The sequence below is a fragment of the Colias philodice genome, chromosome 27, assembly GCF_061535455.1.
Source record: "Colias philodice isolate Cphi_HAF_F1 chromosome 27, ilColPhil1 Martin Lab GWU primary, whole genome shotgun sequence".
NCBI classification, from domain to species: domain Eukaryota; kingdom Metazoa; phylum Arthropoda; class Insecta; order Lepidoptera; family Pieridae; genus Colias; species Colias philodice.
This window is the reverse complement of record NC_143112.1, coordinates 3,218,433-3,242,443: the sequence shown is the minus strand read 5'-3', so window position 1 is coordinate 3,242,443 and position 24,011 is coordinate 3,218,433. Positions and strand designations below refer to the sequence as shown.

Genomic DNA, 24,011 nt, shown 5'->3' with positions numbered 1-24,011 from the left:
AACAGCGAACAGCGAACAGCGACAGCGACAGCGAACAGCGAACAGCGAACAGCGAACAGCGAACAGCGAACAGCGAACAGCGAACAGCGAACAGCGAACAGCGAACAGCGAACAGCGAACAGCGAACAGCGAACAGCGAACAGCGAACAGCGAACAGCGAACAGCGAACAGCGAACAGCGAACAGCGAACAGCGAACAGCGAACAGCGAACAGCGAACAGCGAACAGCGAACAGCGAACAGCGAACAGCGAACAGCGACAGCGACAGCGAACAGCGACCAGCGAACAGCGAACAGCGATGCGGATGCGGATGCGGATGCGGATGCGGATGTGGATCTGGATGTGATTCTGGATCTGGATCTGGATCTGGATCTGGATCTGGACAAACACAAACACAATCACAAACACAAACACAATCTTTCAAATTCAAATTAAAATTCAAACACAAAACAAACACAAACACAAACACAAACACAAACACAAACACAAACACAAACACAAACACAAACACAAACACAAACACAAACACAAACACAAACATGAACACGAACACGAACCAAACGTGTGGATGGCTGTTTGTGTTGGAATGTGAATGTGAATGTGAATGTGAATGTGAATATGAGTGCGAACAGCGAACAGCGAACAGCGAACAGCGAACAGCGAACAGCGAACAGCGAATAGCGAACAGCGAACAGCGAACAGCGAACAGCGAACAGCGAACAGCGAACAGCGAACAGCGAACAGCGAACAGCGAACAGCGAACAGCGAACAGCGAACAGCGAACAGCGAACAGCGAACAGCGAACAGCGAACAGCGAACAGCGAACAGCGAACAGCGAACAGCGAACAGCGAACAGCGAACAGCGAACAGCGAACAGCGAACAGCGAACAGCGAACAGCGAACAGCGAACAGCGAACAGCGAACAGCGAACAGCGAACAGCGAACAGCGAACAGCGAACAGCGACAGCGACAGCGAACAGCGAACAGCGAACAGCGAACAGCGAACAGCGAACAGCGAACAGCGAACAGCGAACAGCGAACAGCGAACAGCGAACAGCGAACAGCGAACAGCGAACAGCGAACAGCGAACAGCGAACAGCGAACAGCGAACAGCGAACAGCGAACAGCGAACAGCGAACAGCGAACAGCGAACAGCGAACAGCGAACAGCGAACAGCGAACAGCGAACAGCGAACAGCGAACAGCGAACAGCGAACAGCGAACAGCGAAGAGCGAACAGCGAACAGCGAACAGCGAACAGCGAACAGCGAACAGCGAACAGCGAACAGCGAACAGCGATAGCGACAGCGAACAGCGAACAGCGAACAGCGAACAGCGAACAGCGAACAGCGAACAGCGACAGCGACAGCGAACAGCGAACAGCGAACAGTGAACAGCGAACAGCGAACAGCGATAGCGACAGCGAACAGCGAACAGCGAACAGCGAACAGCGAACAGCGACAGCGACAGCGAACAGCGAACAGCGAACAGCGAACAGCGAACAGCGAACAGCGGACAGCGAACAGCGAACAGCGAACAGCGAACAGCGATGCGGATGCGGATGCGGATGCGGATGCGGATGTGGATCTGGATGTGGTTCTGGATTAGGGTTGTAACGGAACTCCGCCTCCGCCTCCGTTACTGCGGAACTTCCGCAAAGAATTTAACCTCCGCCTCCGCATCCGCCTCCGCAAAATTTATGCGGAGCCATATCGGAAGTTCATTTACGATCACAAACAACGCGCAAGGAGCGACGCTAGGCGACGCGGCCGCTCAGCTGCGTGTTTTCAAGTGAAATGGTCGACTGTCGAGTTTGCTTAAGCCACGGGAACACGGCCAAGCGGGTGGTGGGAGTGTGAGTGAATGAATAACAGGAATCAACTTGTCAAAGCGTTCGGTACCGCGATTGAGCCGTGATTGTTTTAACTTTTAAGTAATTTTGTGCGTAATTATTAGTTACTAGCTGCTCCGCGCGGTTTCACCCCCGTGGCTCCACCCCTGTTGGCCGTAGCATGATGTTATATAGCCTATAACCTTCCTCGATAAATGGGCTATCTAACACCGAAATAATTTTTCAAATCGGACCAGTAGTTCCCGAGATTAGCGCGTTCAAACAAACAAACAAACTCTTCAGCTTTATAATATTAGTATAGATTAGTATAGATGTTATTTACATAACGTGATGAAGCCGAAAACTAGTGAAATTTGGCAGTACTTTGTAGAAGTAGACGATAATTATAAATTTTCCGAACAAATTACACCTCCGCCTCCGCCTCCGTTAACCTCCGCATCCGCGGAGGCGAACCTCTTCACCTCCGCATCCGCCTCCGCCTCCGCTAAGTAGGCCTCCGTTACAACCCTATTCTGGATCTGGATCTGGATCTGGATCATGATCTGGATCTGGATCTGGATCTGGATCTGGATCTGGATCTGGATCTGGATCTGGACAAACACAAAAACAATCACAAACACAAACACAATCTTTCAAATTCAAATTCAAATTCAAACACAAAACAAACACAAACACAAACACAAACACAAACACAAACACAAACACAAACACAAACACAAACACAAACACAAACACAAACACAAACACAAACACAAACACAAACACAAATATGAACACGAACACGAACACGAACACGAACACGAACCAAACGTGTGGATGGCTGTTTGTGTTGGAATGTGAATGTGAATGTGAATGTGAATGTGAATGTGAATGTGAATGTGAATGTGAATGTGAATATGAGTGCGAACAGCGAACAGCGAACAGCGAACAGCGAACAGCGAACAGCGAACAGCGACAGTGACAGCGAACAGCGAACAGCGAACAGCGAACAGCGAACAGCGAACAGCGAACAGCGAACAGCGAACAGCGAACAGCAAACAGCGAACAGCAAACAGCGACAGCGAACAGCGAACAGCGAACAGCGAACAGCGAACAGCGAACAGCGAACAGCGATAGTGACAGCGAACAGCGATAGTGACAGCGAACAGCGAACAGCGAGCAGCGAACAGCGAACAGCGAACAGCGAACAGCGAACAGCGAACAGCGAACAACGGTGAATGTGAATGTGAATGTGAATGTGAATGTGAATGTGAATGTGAATGTGAATGTGAATGTGAATGTGAATGTGAATGTGAATGTGAATGTGAATGTGAATGTGAATGTGAATGTGAATGTGAATGTGAATGTGAATGTGAATGTGAATGTGAATGTGAATGTGAATGTGAATGTGAATGTGAATGTGAATGTGAATGTGAATGTGAATGTGAATGTGAATGTGAATGTGAATGTGAATGTGAATGTGAATGTGAATGTGAATGTGAATGTGAATGTGAATGTGAATGTGAATGTGAATGTGAATGTGAATGTGAATGTGAATGTGATTGTGAATGTTAATGTGAATGTGAATGTAAATCATTACCTCGAATTCCTTTTTCTTTACATTTTTTTCTAATTACAATTATTTTTTTAATTTTTGATGTAGAAATTGCATTAATTTTCCCTATTATCCCAACTTTTATAATAACTAATATAAATTCTTGATTTTATTCATCATTATTTTTTATTATTATATTATTAATCGGATTATATAATGAATGATATCAAAAAATATTAAATTGAACTTATTAGGATTATAGTTTAAAAAAAACTTTTGATTTGCATTCAAAAAATATTATATAAATAATTTTTCTTAAATAAGAAGCAAATATTGCATTTAATTTCGACTTAAAAATTTGAGTAAAAACTCCTTATTTAAATAAATTATTTGAAACCAAAATAGAGGTATTTCACTGTTAATGATATTAATGAATTCACATTCCAATTAAGAAATATACAATATTAAGCTGCTAACTTAATTTATAGTGATTAAAATCATTAGTATTTCTTATATATTTATATAGTTTATTTAAAACTTTACATTTTCAATGTAAAAATAAAATTTTATATTTTTGTAAATATTTAAAGATTATATAATCACCTTAATATCTTCAATATTAAACTCTTTTTAAGCTATTTAAATAAACAATTATTAATAAACATATAGTTACAAACAATATTCATAAAATGAATCTATATAAATAAATTTTGTAATTATTTATTTGACAAATATTTATAATAATTGAATTATTTTTTAAAATTATAAATATTCCTTGTCCTCTATATAATTCTCTTCAACCTAAATCAACAGTTTTTATTAAAATTTGACCTAAATTTAAAAACTTATTATTTAAGCCATAAGTAGATAAATTTGGCAAAAATCATATTATTCTTAAATAATTACTTAATTTATAAGTTATAATAAATTTATTCATAGAAAATAAATTTATTAATCTTATAAAATAACCAAAAAAACTTCCTAATAAAACCACATAAATTACTATTAATTTTAAATTTAAAGGTAAATAAATTATATAAGGGTAATTAAAAAGTATTCATCTTAATAATCTTCCAGAAATTACTATTATTAATAATAATATTATTATTCTATTTAATATAATATAATCTTCATCATATAATTGATATACTCTTATCAAATTAAATTCATTAATTAATTATTAAATATATTAATAACCGAATTGTATAAAATATAGTTAAACCAGTAGAAAAATAATATTAAAAAAAAATTAAAATATTCATATTTCTCATTCTAACTATTTCTAAAATTAAATCTTTTGAATAAAATCCAGCTAAAAAAGGAATTCCACATAAAGCTAAATTAGAAATATTTATACATATAGAAGTCATAGGAATCCCACCAAAAACATTTTCATGTAAAATGTTCCCAAGACGAGTCCATAATATGACTCGCACTATCAAAAAGTTATCAGATCTCATGTAGAGCCAAGCTTCTAACACTACACGCCCTAACTCTACAAGGCCTAACTTCACAAACTCTACACCTTAGTCAAAATATGTGGCTTGGCCATTTCGCTACATTCACATCGGCGTAAGGTGAAAAATTAATTCACTGTTCATTACTTTTGTGTTATACTTGTAGTAACGAACGGCCAAGCCACATATTTTGACTAAGGTGTAGAGTTTGTGAAGTTAGGCCTTGTAGAGTTAGGGCGTGTAGTGTTAGAAGCTTGGCTCTACATGAGATCTGATAACTTTTTGATAGTGCGAGTCATATGGACTCGTCTTGGCAACATTTTACATGAAAATGTTTTTGGTGGGATACTACTTTAATGTTTTCGCAATAAAGGTAATAAAATATAGCATGTGTGCCGAGCACACGTGTCAGAAGTGAAACTTCTTTGATAAGATTCAAAGATACCAAAATTGTCGCCTTACTCCATGACGTGACGGTATTACCATAATGAGACCTTGAAATAATTTAACTCTCAACATGCCTAAAGAAGGTTCACTTCAAAACTGCTTAAATTTTTTAGCTCAAAAGACTAAAAAAAATGAAGAGCTTTGCACTCAAAAACTGACACGATCGACACACGCCTGTCATTTCTTACTAAACCAAAATATAGTACATACGTTAATGATATAGAAATAATGGTAATAAAAAATGGCTTAAACTTTTTTAAAAGTGCACAAAAAATTAAGAGCTTTTCGCTTACTTTTCCCTCAAAAACTGACACGATCGACACACGCCTGTAATTTCTTACTAAACCAAAATATAGTACGTAAATGTTATAGAAATAATGGTAATAAAAAACTGCTTAAACTTTTTTAAAAGTGCACAAACAATTAAGAGCTTTGCGCTTACTTCCCCTCAAAAACTGACACGATCGACACACGCCTGTCATTTTGTACTAAACCAAAATATAGTACGTTAATATTATCGCGATAAAGGTATATAAATCAACATTACAAGTTGGATCCCGAGCCGCTACGGATTAGAGCAGACGTGATTACGGCTCCAATGTGCTTTCTTTGAAGATAGGTTATACAGGATGCTCATTTGTTTCGGATTTTTTTTATTGGGTAAACTTCTTTAGGTGCGTTGAGAGTAAAATTTTAAGGTCATGGAACTACCGTCACGTCATAGAGTAAGATTTGGTGTCTATGAATCTTGCCAAAGCAGTTTCACTTCTGACACGTGTGCTCGGCATACGCTCTTTTTTGAAAGAGAAAAATGTAATATATTACATTCTAACAAATATAATTTTTAGATTTCAGTATTACAGTAAAATATCAAAGAATTTGAGCTAAGAACAAATAAGTGGTATCTACTCTATAATTGTAATCACATTTTCATACCAATAGAAATATTTTACAAAGTATTGAACAATATTTATGCCATGGTGTTTGTTAAAGTATATTTACACACTTGACACTACTGAGTGGAAAATAGGTGATAAATGTTAAAAAATGTCATGACGATTCAAAAGTGCCTTTTATAAGAAGTCTAATTGAATAAATAAATGTTTGAGTTTGAATTATAAGTGCCATTTTTATGAAATATCTTAATATTACACATTACTTATGACATAACCCTCCAAATATACATAATACATATTATATAAAATATTAATCGTTTAAAAAAAATAAACTTAACGAATTTGTAGCACCCTGTACATCACACATGGATTTATTAGATTTGTACCGAGCTGGCACCTGCTTAGAACAGCCAATCAGCGTCGCGGACGCAACAATGACGTTTGTTTATTGATACAAAGAGGAAATAAAAAGAATGTTACAAGATAAATTTATATGCCACATAGAAATAATTTGTACTGCTGATAAAATGCCGTTGTTTTGTAATTGTTCGGATTTCCCAATTTAAATGATTGACTAGTATGTTTATCTTATCGGAAGATATCTTTATTAAAATTTATGTGGTGATTGAAATTATTTATTAAATTTTATAATACTTGTATTGCTTACAGTGATATTTATATTATGTTTCAATTATGTTTTTAATGTTTAATGTACATGTGCCACATAATAATAACTAGCAGCTTCCTTATGCTTGAGATTTATTTGAGGTGTTAATTTCAAATTAATTTAAAAACCATTAGTAAATAGAACATATCTACAGTTTAAAAAATGTTGTGTGGTTTTATGAAACCACGGTAAAAGTGAAACTTAGGCACAAAATTATCGTATTTGTACGATAGTTATCGTACGGTTCGACCGTCACGCGACATGCGCTACACAGACCAAAAAGTTTGAGACGATGTAATAAAAGTTACACTTTAAAAAGAAATGTATATATAAACGAGGTAAATTAGAATTCTATCTAGGTAACCCATAAAACTGGTACAACACTATCCATATTTATTATGTACAGTATACACCGTAAAAAGTCAAATTATCGATAACGGCTATATATCGGGTTTAGCTTAAACGCACGCATTAGCCCAGTGATGTACGGCTATCGATAGTCGATACATTCAATTTGTTTTTGAGTATTTCCATCCCTGTGACGAATGGTAAGCGGTTTCCGATTGATCTGAATTTTTATGGGACACCCTGTATATCGATTAGATGGCCGCGTATTTTTGAATTGGAGTTTGAATTTTTTAGAGTACGGTGTTTATTTTAAGAATTAGAAGTTACGGTTTGAGTACTTATAAATTACTAGCTTCCGCCCACGACTTTGTACGTGCCCCGTTTTTCCCCGTTCCCGCAAGAATTTCGGGAAATCCTTTCTTAGCGGATGCCTACGTACTAACATCTACCTGCATGCTAAATTTCAGCCCGATACGTCCAGTGGTTTGGGCTGTGCGTTGATAGATCACTATATCAGTCACTTTTGAGTTTTATATATTATATAGATTTGTTCTAGATTATTTGTTTAAGAAAATCTCAAACATTATAATGTTTTAGTTTTTCTTCGGATACTTATAATAATCGACTTTTTTATTTATGCAATAATTTAGTACATAAATTACTTAACATACGAATTTATTATTGTGTAATATTGTTTCAATATTACACTAGTTTACACAATCTCAAATACGAATATTTATTCCACAAATATTTCATTTTAATTGCTCTTCCTATAGGAACACCAATTTTCATTATATTTCTTACTAGCTTTCCGCCCGCGGCTTCGCCCGCGTTTTCAAAGAAAAACCCGTTCCCGTAGGATTTCCGGGATAAAACCTATCCTATGTCCTTTCTCGGGTATCAAAATATCTCTATACCAAATTTCATGCAAATTGGTTCAGTAGTTAAGGCGTGATTGAGTAACAGACAGACAGACAGAGTTACTTTCGCATTTATAATATTAGTATGGATTTTACATACAATAACAACAATTATCTAGATCCCATACAAAATTAATTACCACCAATAGCGTGTATTGATTTCAAACTAATTCATTGTAACTTGAATCGACAAAAACAAAAGCTATTAAGTATCGATTTTAAAACAATTACTTAGACATGATAAGCGATCGAATAGATAGTATATCGGATAATTTCATAGATAAGACTAGCTTTGTGACACGACTACGCATGCTAATTAGTTTCTTGTCACGTCAGGCGAAAACATTTATCTATTAAAAAAACATACTCGTTCCAAATATAAGTATATAGTAGAAAATTTAATGTAGATCTTATATGCATAATATGTTTTTAACCGACTTCAAAAAAAAAGGAGGAGGTTATCAATTCGGCCGGTATGTTTTTTTTTTTTTTTTATGTATGTACACCGATTACTCCGCGGTTTCTGAACCGATTTACGTGATTCTTTTTTTATTCGATGCGAGATGGTGTCGAATTGGTCCCATAAAAATTTTATTCGGATAGGCCCAGTAGTTTTTATTTTATGAGCATTTTTGTCTGTAATTGTAAATGTTGCAAGTGCAAGTTTGAAGTCGGTTGTTTTTAACGCAGTTATCACTTGTTGCGTGATATTATTGTAACATTTTTGCGTTGTTAGTAGGCTTATAAAGCTGAAGAATTTGTTTGGTTTAACGCACAAATCTCAGGAACTAGTGGTACGAACTGAGAAATTCAAGTTTTGTCTTGAATAGTCCACCACGATGATCAGCTGAGTACCAATAAAAAATCCCACTAATACATATTACCTATAGATGCGAAAGTTTGGGAGGATGGATGTGTGTGTATGTTTGTTTCTCTTTCACGCAAATACTACTTAACCGATTATAATGAAATTTAGCACACATATAGAGGGTAGCTTGGTTTAATACATAGGATAGATTTTATCCCGGAAATCCCACGGAAACGGGAACTATGCGGGTTTTTTCTAGGCTTACTAGGAAGACTCATCCACTTTCTGTATTTGAAAATTGTGTGTATGAAATAAATATATTTTTCATTTTCATTTTCATTTCCTTGAAAGTGCGGGCGTAGCCGCGGATGGAAAGCTAGTGTTTAAAATAATGATACAATTCGAACTATTGTTTCCCGAGATAAGAGCGTACAAACAAACTCTTTACAGTATAACTGTTATATAATTATTTCTTCATCTAAATATTCAAAAACAAACAACAACAATCGAATTTAATAAATTGTTTTCACTTCCTACTGGATTATATTAACAAACTTTCTAAACTCCTTGTTTATCTTTCAACCCCATTGTTCCCTGTTTTGTATGACAATATGGCATAATTTATTATTTTAAAGTATCAATTTTGTTACTAAAGTGTTACCATTGTTATCTTTAACAATTTGACTTTCTAACATATCTAAATTCGTAGGATTTTAGTTGCTATATTTATAAGTTATACACTGCTTTTTTTAAATTTTTTATTTTTGTGGCAAATAAATCTATTGCACATATTTTATTATGGTACGTTCAGACGCGTGGCAAGCAGCCCGGCAAGCAGTCCGTGCGCATACTGTAGAAACAAACAAACACGGGCGCATGCACAAACAACATGTTTACATGCTTGTGTCTGTGCTTGTGCTCGTTGAAACGCAAGCGTCTGAACCCACCATTAAGATACTAAATTGTTTGGGCCAATACGCTGATAAGTAATCATATATACGACTATTGCACGCCTCATAAGCGAAGCGTTGAGGTGGGTACTACTGTCACTTCGCGCAAAACATCTGATTTTTCAAACTTAAAATGTCTTTATGTATCATACATTGCACTTGTAAGATAACACATACACACACATATTAAGAAAAAACACTATTTTTAACGTTCATGATATTTTTGATGTCATTTTTGTTATTTAAACTAGTTAAAAAACAGTTTAAAAAAGTTCTGTCTTGGACGTCCGTGTGTCTGTATGTGCGGATCCTTTTTCTTGTTAACACGATAGCGACCGAAATACTTTACTAATCGAGTCTTTTTTTTTTCTCTTACGCTTGAGTATGCTCAGGAATAGAACCCTTTCATTTTTCAGGGTCTGATTCGATGTGGTTTAATTGTTATTAAATAAACAAAAATAATAATTAATAAATATTTATTAAAAAAAAATTATGAGGCGTGCACTTTTGGATTTTCCAAATTATTTATATTTGTACCAAGCATAGCTAACAACCATTTCGGTAAACAAGACGATTTTCATTATGAAATACCTACGCAATCCAAAGTAACTACAGGCACACTAATTATTACACTAGCTGCAAACAAACAAACACACAATCATATAGAACACTTTTGATGCCAGATTATAAATGTAAAATTTAAAATCTCACATTTAAATCCGAATTCGTTATCGCTTCGTGTTTGTGGGAACTAAAACGTACCTTCAAACACTCGAATGCCATCGCGGGGTCTAAATCTACGCTCCTCTACGCTCAGACCTTTTCAGGCAACTTGACCCATTTCTTGATTGGTTTGTGTTAGAGGTTGTAGCGATTTTTGTAACTTGTTTTATGTGTGTGTTTTCTGTAATTATTTTCTCATATTATTTAAGTTCTTATTCATAGAATATAACATATTATTATCTTTTTAGCACTACATATTATAAAACAAAGTCGCTATCCGCCGTTGCATCGTACTCAACACATTTGCTACAAAGCTTTAGATAAGTACGTTTCAACGTTTATACTGTCATCTTAATGTAAAAAAAGTAAAAAAATATAAATTACTGATTTTGTATGGTGAAATAGGTTTTAGTTATCCTAAAATATTACAATACGTGGTATAAGTACCATAGTCATTATCATTATCACGATCTCTTAAAATTCTTCATAGGCTCATAATACACTACTAAATTATTGGTAGACTTAGTCTAAAGCTAAAAAATATTTCACACTAAGTATAGGACATTTTTTTTTATCTCAACTCTTTATTAAAAAAGCAAAATTTTTAAACTGCAGATAAAATCGCTGAAAGTTCTTGCCGTATTTACTTTATAAAGTGGCCACTTTGAAACTTTCTGAACGTTGCGTTGACTCTATATAACTTTGCTTTTACCATCGATTTATTGTTATAACTAAAATCATATTTCTTTTTTATGATGAAATAAAAATACAGGGGATAGTTGTATGAATTGTATGATTGAATAACAAGTTTTATTAAAAATAAATATTACAATTGTTGTAAACAAGTTGTAAACTGTTGGTTTTTTGGAATTAATTAATCATCTAAAGTAACTCTGTCTGTCTGTCTGTTACTCAATCACGCCTAAACTACTGAACCAATTTGCATGAAATTTGGTATAGAGATATTTTGATACCCGAGAAAGGACATAGGCTACTTTTTATCCCGGGAACTATACGGGTTTTTCTTTGACTGCGCGGGCGAAGCCGCGGGCGGAAACCTAGTCATTTTTATATAATTATTGATCCTGAACCACCATCCGATAAAAGTATACAATTTAACAATATTAAAACCGACGATCACACTATTTACAATATGTTTGAAAACAAGTCTCAGTTAGAAACAGGACAACTCTTGCCAAGTGTATCCGAAGAGTTTAACCCTGTGCTCATAACAGTGTCTTGAACGAGAGTTCAAACATTTTAGAGTGTAGTATGTAAAATGATGAAAGAGAGTGATTGAATTTGGTAAAGTAAAATCTATTTGTGTAAAACTGAATTATGTTTTTGTAATCATGATTAGCCTGAAAATTAAAAGATAACGATATATTTTATACGATATTATCATAAATAATCATTGATAATAATCTATAAACGCGTATTAAGTATACCTACTTTTCAATCTTCAAAATATGATAAAAAAATGAATAAAAATCGAAAAACGTTTTAACGTTGAAAAACGTAATTAAATTTACAGCTTCTTAAAAACTAGAATTCACATATGGCATGCATATTTCGAGGACTTTTTCATCTCTCTTAACTAACTCTATAGATACTTCAAGATGCCTAAAAATCTACAAAACTAGTACTTCCCAAAACATTCGCCTTCAAAAATTTCCAGCCATTTCGTGAACCTCTACAGAACATAAGATTCTATCAATTTCCCGCCCCAATATATCACATAGAACATAAACATACGATATCAAATTCCCCAGGACACTATCAAAATATAAGAGGACCTATCTCAAATATCTTTAGCCCCGTGACTTAAGAAAATGGCGGATTCTCTCTGGTAGTGAAACAATGATAATATTGAGAGTACCCTTGGGCATCAAGTTATGTGTCATATTCGTGTTTAGGGAATCGCATTTGATACACAGAATAAAAGTAATGTAGCGACTTTTTGTATGAGTACGTTTCGTATGACAATTAGTGTCTAATCTTGTTTTATTACTAGGAAAACATTTACGTATTGTTAGGTTATGCACAGATCATTATGAAGTAGCCATAATGATAAATAGAATGCATGTTCACACTTTAAGCATAGATGGAATGCAGATAAATAATAATTTGCTAATGATTATGAACTGAACTATTATACGATATACCAATTATTGTATTTATGATTTTTTCATCATCTATGTTAAATACAGAGCATAACTATTTTAACCAATTGACTTATAGTAGCAATGAAGTGATAGGTAAATATTACAAAAGTATCAAATACAAATCCCATACAAGAACCACGCACGCCGACACGCAATTTATTGACATCTGACGACAAACGTATTGGTATTTGTCAATGATGTGACTGCTACACGGCCGGCGCTAGAGTAATGACGTGTTATATTTCAACATCTACAATAGTATTAAATTCACAAGACTTCTGGGAGCTTTCGCTTTTAATGGCGTCAATTATAGGGAGATTGAGGTATAAGCTCTTAGGAGTCGATGAAATAAAAGCGGGTTAAAATCCTGTTTCACGATAACTTTTTGTTGTTAAAAATTGTTCCGATTTTCTTAAATTGCTTCAAATGATATAAAAACTATAAATGAAAAAAACAATTGTTGATTTCTTAATTTCCGCCATGAAAATCAGTGAAAGCTATAAACCTATTCAATAACGACACCGAAAAACTTTGACATCAGACACTAACTCAAACATGTATATTATGGTCTATGAACGTCGTACATACATGTACAACGTATATGATACTTACCTTCGTAAAATATGTCCACTTATAAAGAATTTCCATAGTAATTTAGCATCAATTATTTCCAAAAGATATTTGAAGTCTAGATATTCACTTATAATACCACAAGAGCTTCAAAATTATCGGGTATTTTCCGATAGGTTCGTTGCAAACAAATGAAAGAGTCAAGTTTTTAGTCAAGGTTAAAAAATCACGAGCGCGAAGCGCGAGTGATTTTTCCTGAAAAACTTGACGACTTTATTTGAATTCAACCTGTCAGTTTGACGTCAACGACCAGAGAAAATTTTCAAAAAATTATCAGTATAATACCATGTAGGTTGTACCACGTGACGTCGAATGGTGCAATTCTATTGGTCGATATTTGGGTCGGAAAAATAATCAAAGTTAATTTCATAATACCCTCCAGTAATATTCTTCAAAAGCTTTGTTAAGTCTATTCCATTTATTTATATTTTAATAAGTTAATCTTTTCTAATTAGCCAGTAATAGCAAGAAAATACAAACAAAGAATTATATTCATTAATTATTATTTTCCTTAGGCTTACCGAGGATTGGCGGGATGAGTTTCTTATTTATTCATATTAATTAGGTTTTTTCAAACGTTCTGAAATAATGGGCCATATCATTAATATTGTAAATTGGATCTTGTGTTTTAGAACTGTTCTTGATATTTTGTTTTAAAGCATTAAATGCTTTATGAATATTATTACTGTACTGTATTAATATTGTTACTATGTTCTAATAAATTGCTTTGTTCAGAAATATCTGAAAGGAAATGTTGCTATTATTTCTTTGCAAGATTTCCTATTTTTCAGCTTAGTCACTACATAGTATCTATAAAACAAAGTCGCTTTCTCTTTCCCTATGTATGCTTAAATCAAAACTACCTACGCAACGGATTTTGATGCGGTTTTTTTTAATAGAAAGAGTGATTCAAGAGGAAGATTCTAGTATATAATTTATTATGTTTTAGACAAAGCAGGCGAAGCCGCGGGTGGAAAGCTAGTTTCTTATAAAATGATCTTTGACAGTTTTTTATTTATTTATTTATTTTTTATTTATTTATTTATTTAGAATTTCCAACAAAGGATACAGATTACATTTGTTACATCTAATTATTTAAGTACATGGTCTTCTGCACCTTTAATTACAGGAAATTACAGCGTTCAAAATATTTATTACAATTACAATTCGTCAATTTATTAAAAAATATTAGTTAAAAAAAAATTAAAAGAACTTAATAACATTGATTATATACCACGAAAAGTATTACAATAAATTACAAATAAATTACAAATTTAAAATTACAATTATACTCGTCAAATTATTAAAAAAATTATATAATCAAAATTTAATGAGCACTTAATTATACATACATAATAAATAATTATTAAAAAAAATTACAAATTTTACTCAATTATAATTATAAATAATAATAATGTATTAAAATTTATCATTACAAAAAATATATATACTATACAGTTCGGTTACATTTAATAAAGGAAAAATAGAAACTTTTGTCATTGGCTAAATTGCAGGATTAACGATTTAAAACGTGTGAGAGATTGACTGAAGATGTCTATGTCTTGAGAGATACCAGTGTGCTTGTTGTACTCATGGGTGAGTCTGACTATTGGTGAGTTTTTACCAAGGTTTGTCCGATAAGAGGGGGCACTAAAAAGGCAACGAGGTTGACGAGGAACTCTAGATGGTACATTAATATTAAATCTGGTTAGTAACGCTGGACAATCGAAACCATTATTAAACACTTTATACAAAAACAGAAGATCAGCTATAGTGCGACGCGATTCAAGAGATCTCATATTGAAATATTTAAGTCTGTCTTCGTAGCGAGTCACTGATTTCATGATACCAGCTCGGTAAGCCAGCTGGCGGACAAGTCTCCTTTGAATTCCTTCGATTCTTTTTCTGTGAGTCTGGTAAAAGGGATTCCAGACGGTACTGCAATATTCCAAACGGCTACGTACGAAGCTATTATAGAGTAATAGCGTGGTAGACCAGTTCTTAAATTCTTTTGAGCTGCGCAAAATAAAGCCAAGTGAGCGGTACGCAGATGCAATTATGAAATCGTAATGCTCTGTAAAACGTAACTGAGAATCTAAGTTTACTCCTAAGTCACGAATCGTTGAGAGTTCTTCTAAAAAATTACTATTAATATGATATTTAGATATGATTTTATGACGGGTTCGAGAAAAAGATATTTGATAGCATTTACCGCAGTTTAGGTACATTCTATTGGTTTCGCACCAGTCAGTCAGCCTGTTTAGGTCAGTTTGCAATAAATCAGAGTCAGTAGGATTATTTATTTGGCGAATCAATTTTAAATCGTCAGCAAATAAAAAAGGGGTACTATGTTTGAAAATTCCAGGTAAATCGTTTATAAAAATGTTGAAAAATAATGGGCCGAGCGTCGAACCTTGAGGAACTCCTGATGTGGCTGAAAAATATTCAGACTGAGCACCATCTAGGACCACCGACGATTTTCTATCCCTTAGATAAGATGTACACCAATTTAAGAGGTTTCCAGTGATGCCTGAATGTTTGAGCTTGTCAGTCAGTATACTGTGGCTGACCTTATCAAAGGCCTTAGAAAAGTCAGTATAGATGGCGTCAATCTGATGACCACGGTCCACAATTTCTGACACATCAGTTATAAAGGCCACCAAGTTAGTGTTCGTGGATCTTTTATTAACAAAACCATGCTGATGGATAGATAGAGTATTTTTGACAGTAGCATATAAACGGCTGTATATAAGGGATTCGAAGACTTTAGACATAGTAGAGAGTATAGAAATAGGGCGATAATTGGAAATCAAATCCCGTTTACCATTTTTATGAATAGGTACTATCCGTGCCAGTTTCCATTTAGTTGGAAAAACTCCTAGTTGTAAAGAAACATTATATATAAGTGACAGTGGAAACGATAAAGCTCGAGCGCAAGAAGACAAGAAAATAGGTGGTATATTATCTGGCCCGGCACCCTTTGATCTATCCAGTTTTGAAAGTGCTCTGTAGACAGCCTCTTTAGATATATAAAATACATTTGTGAATCCAGAAATTTTTACTTCATTTACCAGAGAATAATCAGGCGAACTATGTGGTGGCTCAAAAACAGACGAGAATTGCTTTGCAAATAGATTGGCGATATCCATCGAGTTATTTGCAACTTCTGAATTCAGAAACATTTGCGACGGATAACTGGATCCGCCCTTTCGCAGGTTTTTAATATGCGTCCAGAAAATTTTGGGTTGAGTTTTTACTGCATTCTCTATCTTGTGTAGGTATTTCTGATAGCAGATGTTTATTAAAAGGGCACTTTCCTTACGCAAATATTTAAACTCCAGTACGTCCAAGGGATTACGATACTTTTTAACTCTAATATGTAGCTTCAGTTTATTTTTAAGCAGTTTAATCAATTGATTTGAATACCAAGGTGGATAACAACCATGATATCGACAAGTTTTTGGAATATGCTGTTTAATTATATTATTAAGAATGTTATAAAAATGTTCAACAATACCATCAACTCCTTTGGCAGAATTAAGTTCCATACTCCAATTGACACTCTCAAGTGCTTTTGTTACGGCATTATAGTCTGCCTTAAAAAAGTTAAAACGATGGGAGGGTTTAGGTTTACTTTTTTTGTTTATTTTTATAATTGGTGTGATGACTAAGGGGGGATGATACCTATCAACATCTCTAATTGGAGAAAGACATTCTACAACTTCAACACGTTCAACATCGGAGAAGACTAAATCAAGGGTTTTATTTTGAAAATTTTTAATTCCATTGCGCTGCGTCAAATCATGTAAGGTGAGAAAATCTACAAGACGATCTCTCAGGCGAGAGCCGCAACAAGAGGCAAAGAGAAATTGATTAATATTGTCATGTATCCAGTCAATGCATGAAAGATTAAAGTCACCAAGTAGTAACGTGGTGCCTGCCGAGTACCGATCAATAACAGAGCTACAATTATTGAGAAAATTATTCAAAATATCAAAAGTAACAGGAGGGGGCAGATAAACGACACAGACATAAATGCAAGTGTGGAAATCATTTCCAGAACCTATACTTATCCAGAGGTCCTCGCAGTTGCTCTCCCACTCTAGCATACGTTTTGAGACAAATTTATTTGAAACCGCAATCAGAACTCCGCCACCTAATCTCTTTCATTTCATTTTTTTCAAATAGCTTCTATGAATTTGTCCAAAATTCTACACTCTTAAAAACTATCATTAGATACAAGAATTAAATAAGAAACTATAGTGAATACTACAATTTTCATTCAATTAAATATATCAAGTTTTCAGCAATACTTTCAAAATCACATCCACACTAACATTAATTTTGTATCGAACTTTTCGAATTTTTTCCTGTTATTTTGTACTAGCTGTACCCCGCGGTTTCACCCGCCTTGCTCAACGCCTGTTGGTCTTAGCGTGATGATATATAGCCATATAGCCTTCTTCGATAAATGGGCTATCTAAAACCGAAATAATTTTTCAAATCGGACCCGTAGTTCCTGAGATTAGCGCGTTCAAACAAACAAACTCTTCGGCTTTATAATATTAGTATAGATTTATATTATTTATGCATTAAATGTCTGAATATAAACTCTTCAAGTACTACAGAAGTCAAAGACCCTCGAATCGTGAAATAATGAAAATCTCTCTGACGGCCGTGACACTGTGATAGATCGATTTATTGTGGCCTTTCAGAATGAGGGTAGAAGGATATATACGAACGAATAATGTGTATGAAGACGCTACTATGTACATAGTGTGACTTTGAGGATGCAATTTAGATTTAAAAACCAAATATGTTACGATAATGTTATATTATTATTTTTTGCAATTGTACCTATATGTTATTGTACTAAATAAATACAGTTGATATATTATTATTAATATTATTTATTTGGATATAAGTCTATCGATACAATATTTTAGCGCATAGCAATGAAGTTATGTGCCAAGTTGAGTTATGTAAAGGTATTTTGTTAAGACTTATGTGGGTGAATAAGATGGCTAATGTAGCTGTATCAGAAAACAACGACAAAACTATCCACATCGAGATTATAGATAATCTTAGCTATTAGGTATCTACTTCTATGAATTTTCATAATTTCAGTCATTTGTATTTGTTTATAATGAGAGTTGACTTTTTTATGATCACCTACTACTGGGTGAAAATTATCAAAATGCAATGAATGTTACAGTTTTGAATTATATTCAAATTTCTAACTAGTTACCCAAAATTATTAATATCAACTTAGAATCGCGTAATATCTTAGCTACTGTTAATGTTTGCTCGGAAAGTGTGTCTTTATAAGGTCCTTTTATTAGCCAAGTATGATCTTGAGTAGCTTCTAAAGAATATAACCTCTTTTAAACGTTTCCCAACGCAAACAACTCCCGTATGTTTCCACACAAATGCAAGTCAAAGGTCAAATAAATCCGTAATAACGAATAATTATTTCCTTATGCCGTGTCAATGTCGACTTTAATTATACACTACTGGCTCTGTAACAATAGGGTTATTCTGAGCAATTACAGTCGATGTGTTTTACAAGATTTTGCTGAATAATGGAAGAAATTACTGAGGGAATGCTATAGAAATTTTTTCTTTTATTTCTACGTACCAATACACTTATATATAATACTAAAATACCTACAACTAATAATACTTTTTCACTTTTTTATCAAATTCTATCCTACGTAAAATGAAGTAGGTATATAATATGTTAGTTGTTATTTAGATTTCTATCGTTATTTCAGATCATATTATCTCCTTGCACAATTTACAAAACTCGGTCGAGGAGTAATTGCCTGAAAGATCAAGAATTTGGATATACGGAGGAGGATTTGTTATAATGTGTATTGTACATATACAATATTAATTAATACATACTAGCTTTCCAACCTTAGTTTACCTGTGTTGTCTTTATACTAACTTTCTTGTATAACTTAGATAGGTATCAAGCTATCAGGAAGTTTTAAATTAGACGTGTAAAAATATGCCATTGAATTTTTTAAACAAGCTTCAAAGCGTCAATTAGTGTAATATAAATCGTATTTAAAAGAAATAATGCGATAATATGTCATCGTAATAAAATTAAATCCTACCTTACAGATATCAAAAAGATGATACCAACATAACTAATAAGAATTCTTACCACAAACCATTTACCGTTGCCATTTACCTATTATATCGAAAAAATCTGACCAGAAATACCATTTATTATATCCTTCAAGAAAAAGCTCTAGCAAAACGATTTTAAACGCAAGAACAAATTAGCAGAACCACAATAAAAACTTATAGATAATAGTAATTAGAGTTCACCTGTAACAAAAACTACAATTAATTCTACACAGTAATTATTGCTCGCGACAATCCGTATAAAAACCGTTGAAAACCACGCTCTGACGTTTCAGTAATGACTTCTTTTTAATGAGACTTGTTTGTCGTTTCATTCGGGCTCTTTTTATTTTAAACGTCATTAAGTTGATAAGACGGGGCTGAGGGGTTGATTTTTGTATTTGTGACCTCTAAACTAATGTTAAATATTTGACATAATTATTATTGTACATAATATTAAAAAAATGTGTTATTTCAAACATAAAAATATGATGATAAAAAGAAAATTAACATGTATAGTAATAATTGTTCTTCTTCTTCTTTTGGAGAATACCATTTAACATCAGAGTGAGATATTATTAAATTTTATAGTACTCATCATCATCATTTCATCATTTTCAGCCTACATTTGTTCACTGCTGGACATAGGCCTCAGTCATGGCACGCCACTGAGCCCGGTCATTCGCTCGTTGTCGCCAGTTTTGACCAGCAACCCTGCGGATGTCGTCACTCCACCTTGTAGCAGGGCGTCCTACGCTACGTTTGCCGAGCCGCGGTCTCCACTCTAGTACATGTGTGCCCCAGCGGTTGTCCGTTCTGCGGCACATATGACCGGCCCACTGCCACTTATAGTACACATAGTGTGCATGAAATGTCTTAATAATCAAGTTTGCTTATAACATCTATTTCTATTCATATTATTATTCTACGAAAAATATCCAGTTACGATAACTTCCATTATTACCTTCAACAATAAGCTACTGAAAACGCCTTAATTAGTCCTACGCAATTCCCAGAACATTTAACTTTATCCCATTACTAGATTTCCGCCCGTGGCTTCGCCCGCGTTTGCAAAGGAAAACCCGCATAGTTCCCGTTCCCGTAGGATTTCCGGGATAAAAACTATCCTATGTGTTAATCCAAGTTACCCTCTATATGTGTGCTAAATTTCATTGTAATCGGTTCAGTAGTTTTTACGTGAAAGAGTAACAAACATCCATACATCCTTACAAACTTTCGCCTTTATAATATACTAGATTTCCGCCCGCGGCTTCGCCCGCATTTTCAAAGGAAAACCCGCATAGTTCCCGTTCCCGTGGGATTTCCGGGATAAAAACTATCCTATGTGTTAATCCAAGTTACCCTCTATATGTGTGCTAAATTTCATTGTAATCGGTTCAGTAGTTTTTACGTGAAAGAGTAACAAACATCCATACATCCATATATCCTTACAAACTTTCGCCTTTATAATATATACTAGCGGTCCGCCCCGGCTTCGCCCGTGGTACATATTTAAGTTTTCTCTACATAAAAACCATCCTCGTACTTCAAGGAATATAATTAAAAAAAGAATTATCGAAATCGGTTCAGCCGTTCTCGAGTTATGCGCTTACCAACACATTTTGCGATTCATTTTTATATATAAGAAGATTAACAATACAATGTTATTTTATTTAAATATAACAAAAACAATTTAAAACTAATCTAAGTTAAAGCGACTTGCAGAGTGATTGAAAGCAAGCAGGTTGGAACATTCCTTGTGTAATGACCAACTTTTAATTACTTTGAAACAAAGAAATTGTATCGGATTTATATTTCTTTGCGACGAATAAATACTTAACAATATTGTCAATCTAGATTGAGTTGTGTATAGTAAAAGAGAGACGACGAGCTTCTGAAAACTGTTTAAAATTAACAACGTATTTCTTTATTTTAAGTTAGCATGTTATTTAAATATAATGACACTTTGTTGTATATTGAAATTAGTAAGTACTCTATAAAAAAGTAACTAAATGAAACGATTGCATAAAAACATGCCTAAAATCTTCCAAGGGCTTAAAACATTTAAATCTTACCTATTACAACATATCCTTTATCCATGTAATTTAGCTATCCTTTAACAACCAAAAATTTTTTACCATATCATTTTTTCGCACATGTCCATTTCAACACTAGAAGGTAAGAAAATCGTATATATTAAAATGATATTAAATTTATTTCAAACGGAGTGTCCACGTGGCGCCATCTGGTGCGAATTGACGGGTAATAAAAAGCTGATTTATCCCGAATCTGCAATCCTCAGCATGAGGTAGAACAAAGGATAAAAGTCAGAGACGCGTGACAAGGGTCTTGAAAACCGAATTAGAGATGTGGTACTGGATGCCGCAATTTATGGGAAACAAACGTGTCTTTAGCGAGTGAAGAATTCTATGTATTTGAGGATTTTCGGAAGGAAAATTTTTCGGAAGGAACTTTTCTGTGCAGGAAACTGGAACTTTTACATATAAGTATAATAATAATGTTTGATATTAGATAGTTTTATTATTTCTTACATTCGTCTACTTGTCTTACTGGTGACTTACCGGATAAATTAGCCAATAATAAGTACAATATTCCTGGGATTGTACTTTATATTTTGTAGATACAAGCTATGACAACATAATCTACACATTATCCTTCATAGTTTCTAAAAGCCTACCTCCATTTCTGTTGTCTATCTTCAATTGCAGAGGTGTGGCAACAGGCAACTAGGAGCAAAACGCCACTTTACATACACGTATGGCTTGTTCCATCTAGTACAGGTAAATCCGTGTTCCGGACTTATGGCATTCAATAGAGATGATTTATATACTGCTCGTGTCTTAGGTTTGAAGTCGGTCGGAGACATGACGTATTAGAGTGTATTAGGGACTGTTTGTTTGAAATCAATTTATGTAATTGTTATAATACGTTTTGCAAATATTTTCTTGATTTTCTTTGCGTACGTTTTGATAAATGTATGTTTGTTTTTCTTAATTTATAAAAGAACTCTGTCGAATTAGGTTAACCTGTAATGATAGTTAGTTCTATGTGTAAATAAATAAATAAATAAATAAATTGTTTTTATGGAGGGTTTTATGTGTTTTATTTTAGGTGAGTAAGTATTATACAATAGAAACCAAGACATCGTTTACAGAATATAGATGATAGTAACATAAACTTTTGAAACATGTTAACTTAGTTAACCTGATTTAAAATATGTAATATAAGGTACTTTTTAACACGAAACAGCAGCAAAACGAAACAAAAAGGGTATGTGGTTTGGGCAATTCCTACCCGGTAAACCATCAATATACATTCAGGAAAATTATCAAGGCATTTAAAACGGTATTTACATAAATAAAAGATAACGTGGATCTTATACAAATTGTATTTCTTGAACAAAACATGTTTTCAAAAACGTAGTTATATTTCTTAGAACTTCACATGAGTGTTCTTCGCAATATTGGTCTGAAAAAAAGGAAATTGTATCTTAGAATATAATATTTTTACTGTGATATTACAATATCTGAACCATTTTTTTACAAACACAGTCGCGTTTATATCGTTGCTATTATAACAAAGGCAAAAATTGCTTCTTAATACAAGGGAAAAAACGTGTAAATACTTTAAGCTAATTTCCTATGAATTATTGTAGGTTCTTCAAATATAAGTATATTTTTCCTTCCAAAAAATAATCTAAGTTGTGTGAAATTACTACTCTATCATTACCTAACAGTACAACAATGGACTCCAAAATTGATTCAGCAGCATAAAAAAATCATTATAACGTGTCAGAAAAAATCTATAAGATGCAATCCAAAAAATCCACCATACACACTCGAAGGATCATTAACTTTACGATTCAAAAATGCTTCGAGATTAAGTCTAGGTGAATAAATAAATGGGTTTAATGATGGCAAAGAACTGTCTTGTATTTGATAAGCAACAAAATAATAACAATTATAATTATTATTTGTTTATTGAACTTGACCTCTATCAGCGTCTGCAAAATCACTGTAGGTAGATGCTATTTCAAAATCGTCGCTTACGTCAATTTAGTATTTTAGTTTTTCATCGTGTTAATAATAATGCCTACGAAAGAACTGTCCTATTTTTCTTAAGTAACAAAAGTTTTAATGTTCTCTACTGCAAGGCCAAGAGGTTGCCAGCAAATTCACCATAAGATATACCTACTGGAAGGACCATAAACCTCGCTCAAAGTACACTTGCCTGTAGTAAATTATCTTGTCTAATCTCCAGGTGGGGAACTTCCTTTCGCGCACTATCTTAACTTTGGGACGCGGGCTGAAACAAGATTAACTTAATTAATGTTATTATTTTAATTGAGTTAACTTTGGAGGGTAGAAAAGTATTGAATATGAAATGCTTTAAAAACAAAATTATATCGAAGTATTAAATATGTTGATAAGTATTGCATCGTATTCAGAGGCGTTTTTTTT

The 24,011-nt window shown here is 33.8% G+C and overlaps 3 protein-coding genes across 3 annotated transcripts in view; 1 reads left to right on the top strand and 2 right to left on the bottom strand.

Annotated features, from left to right (window-relative positions):
* Nucleotides 1–24,011, bottom strand: part of igl (IQ calmodulin-binding domain containing protein igloo) — a 547,908-nt gene that overhangs the window by 53,137 nt on the left and 470,760 nt on the right. The window lies entirely within an intron of this gene.
* Nucleotides 1–24,011, bottom strand: part of LOC149476548 (uncharacterized) — a 328,274-nt gene that overhangs the window by 274,454 nt on the left and 29,809 nt on the right. The window lies entirely within an intron of this gene.
* LOC149476545 (uncharacterized) overlaps nt 7,009–24,011 on the top strand; it is a 201,854-nt gene continuing 184,851 nt past the window's right edge. Inside the window, exon 1 of the mRNA XM_089711799.1 lies at nt 7,009–7,075. The gene's annotated coding sequence lies outside the window, so the exon portion shown is untranslated. The remainder of the gene's footprint in view (nt 7,076–24,011) is intronic.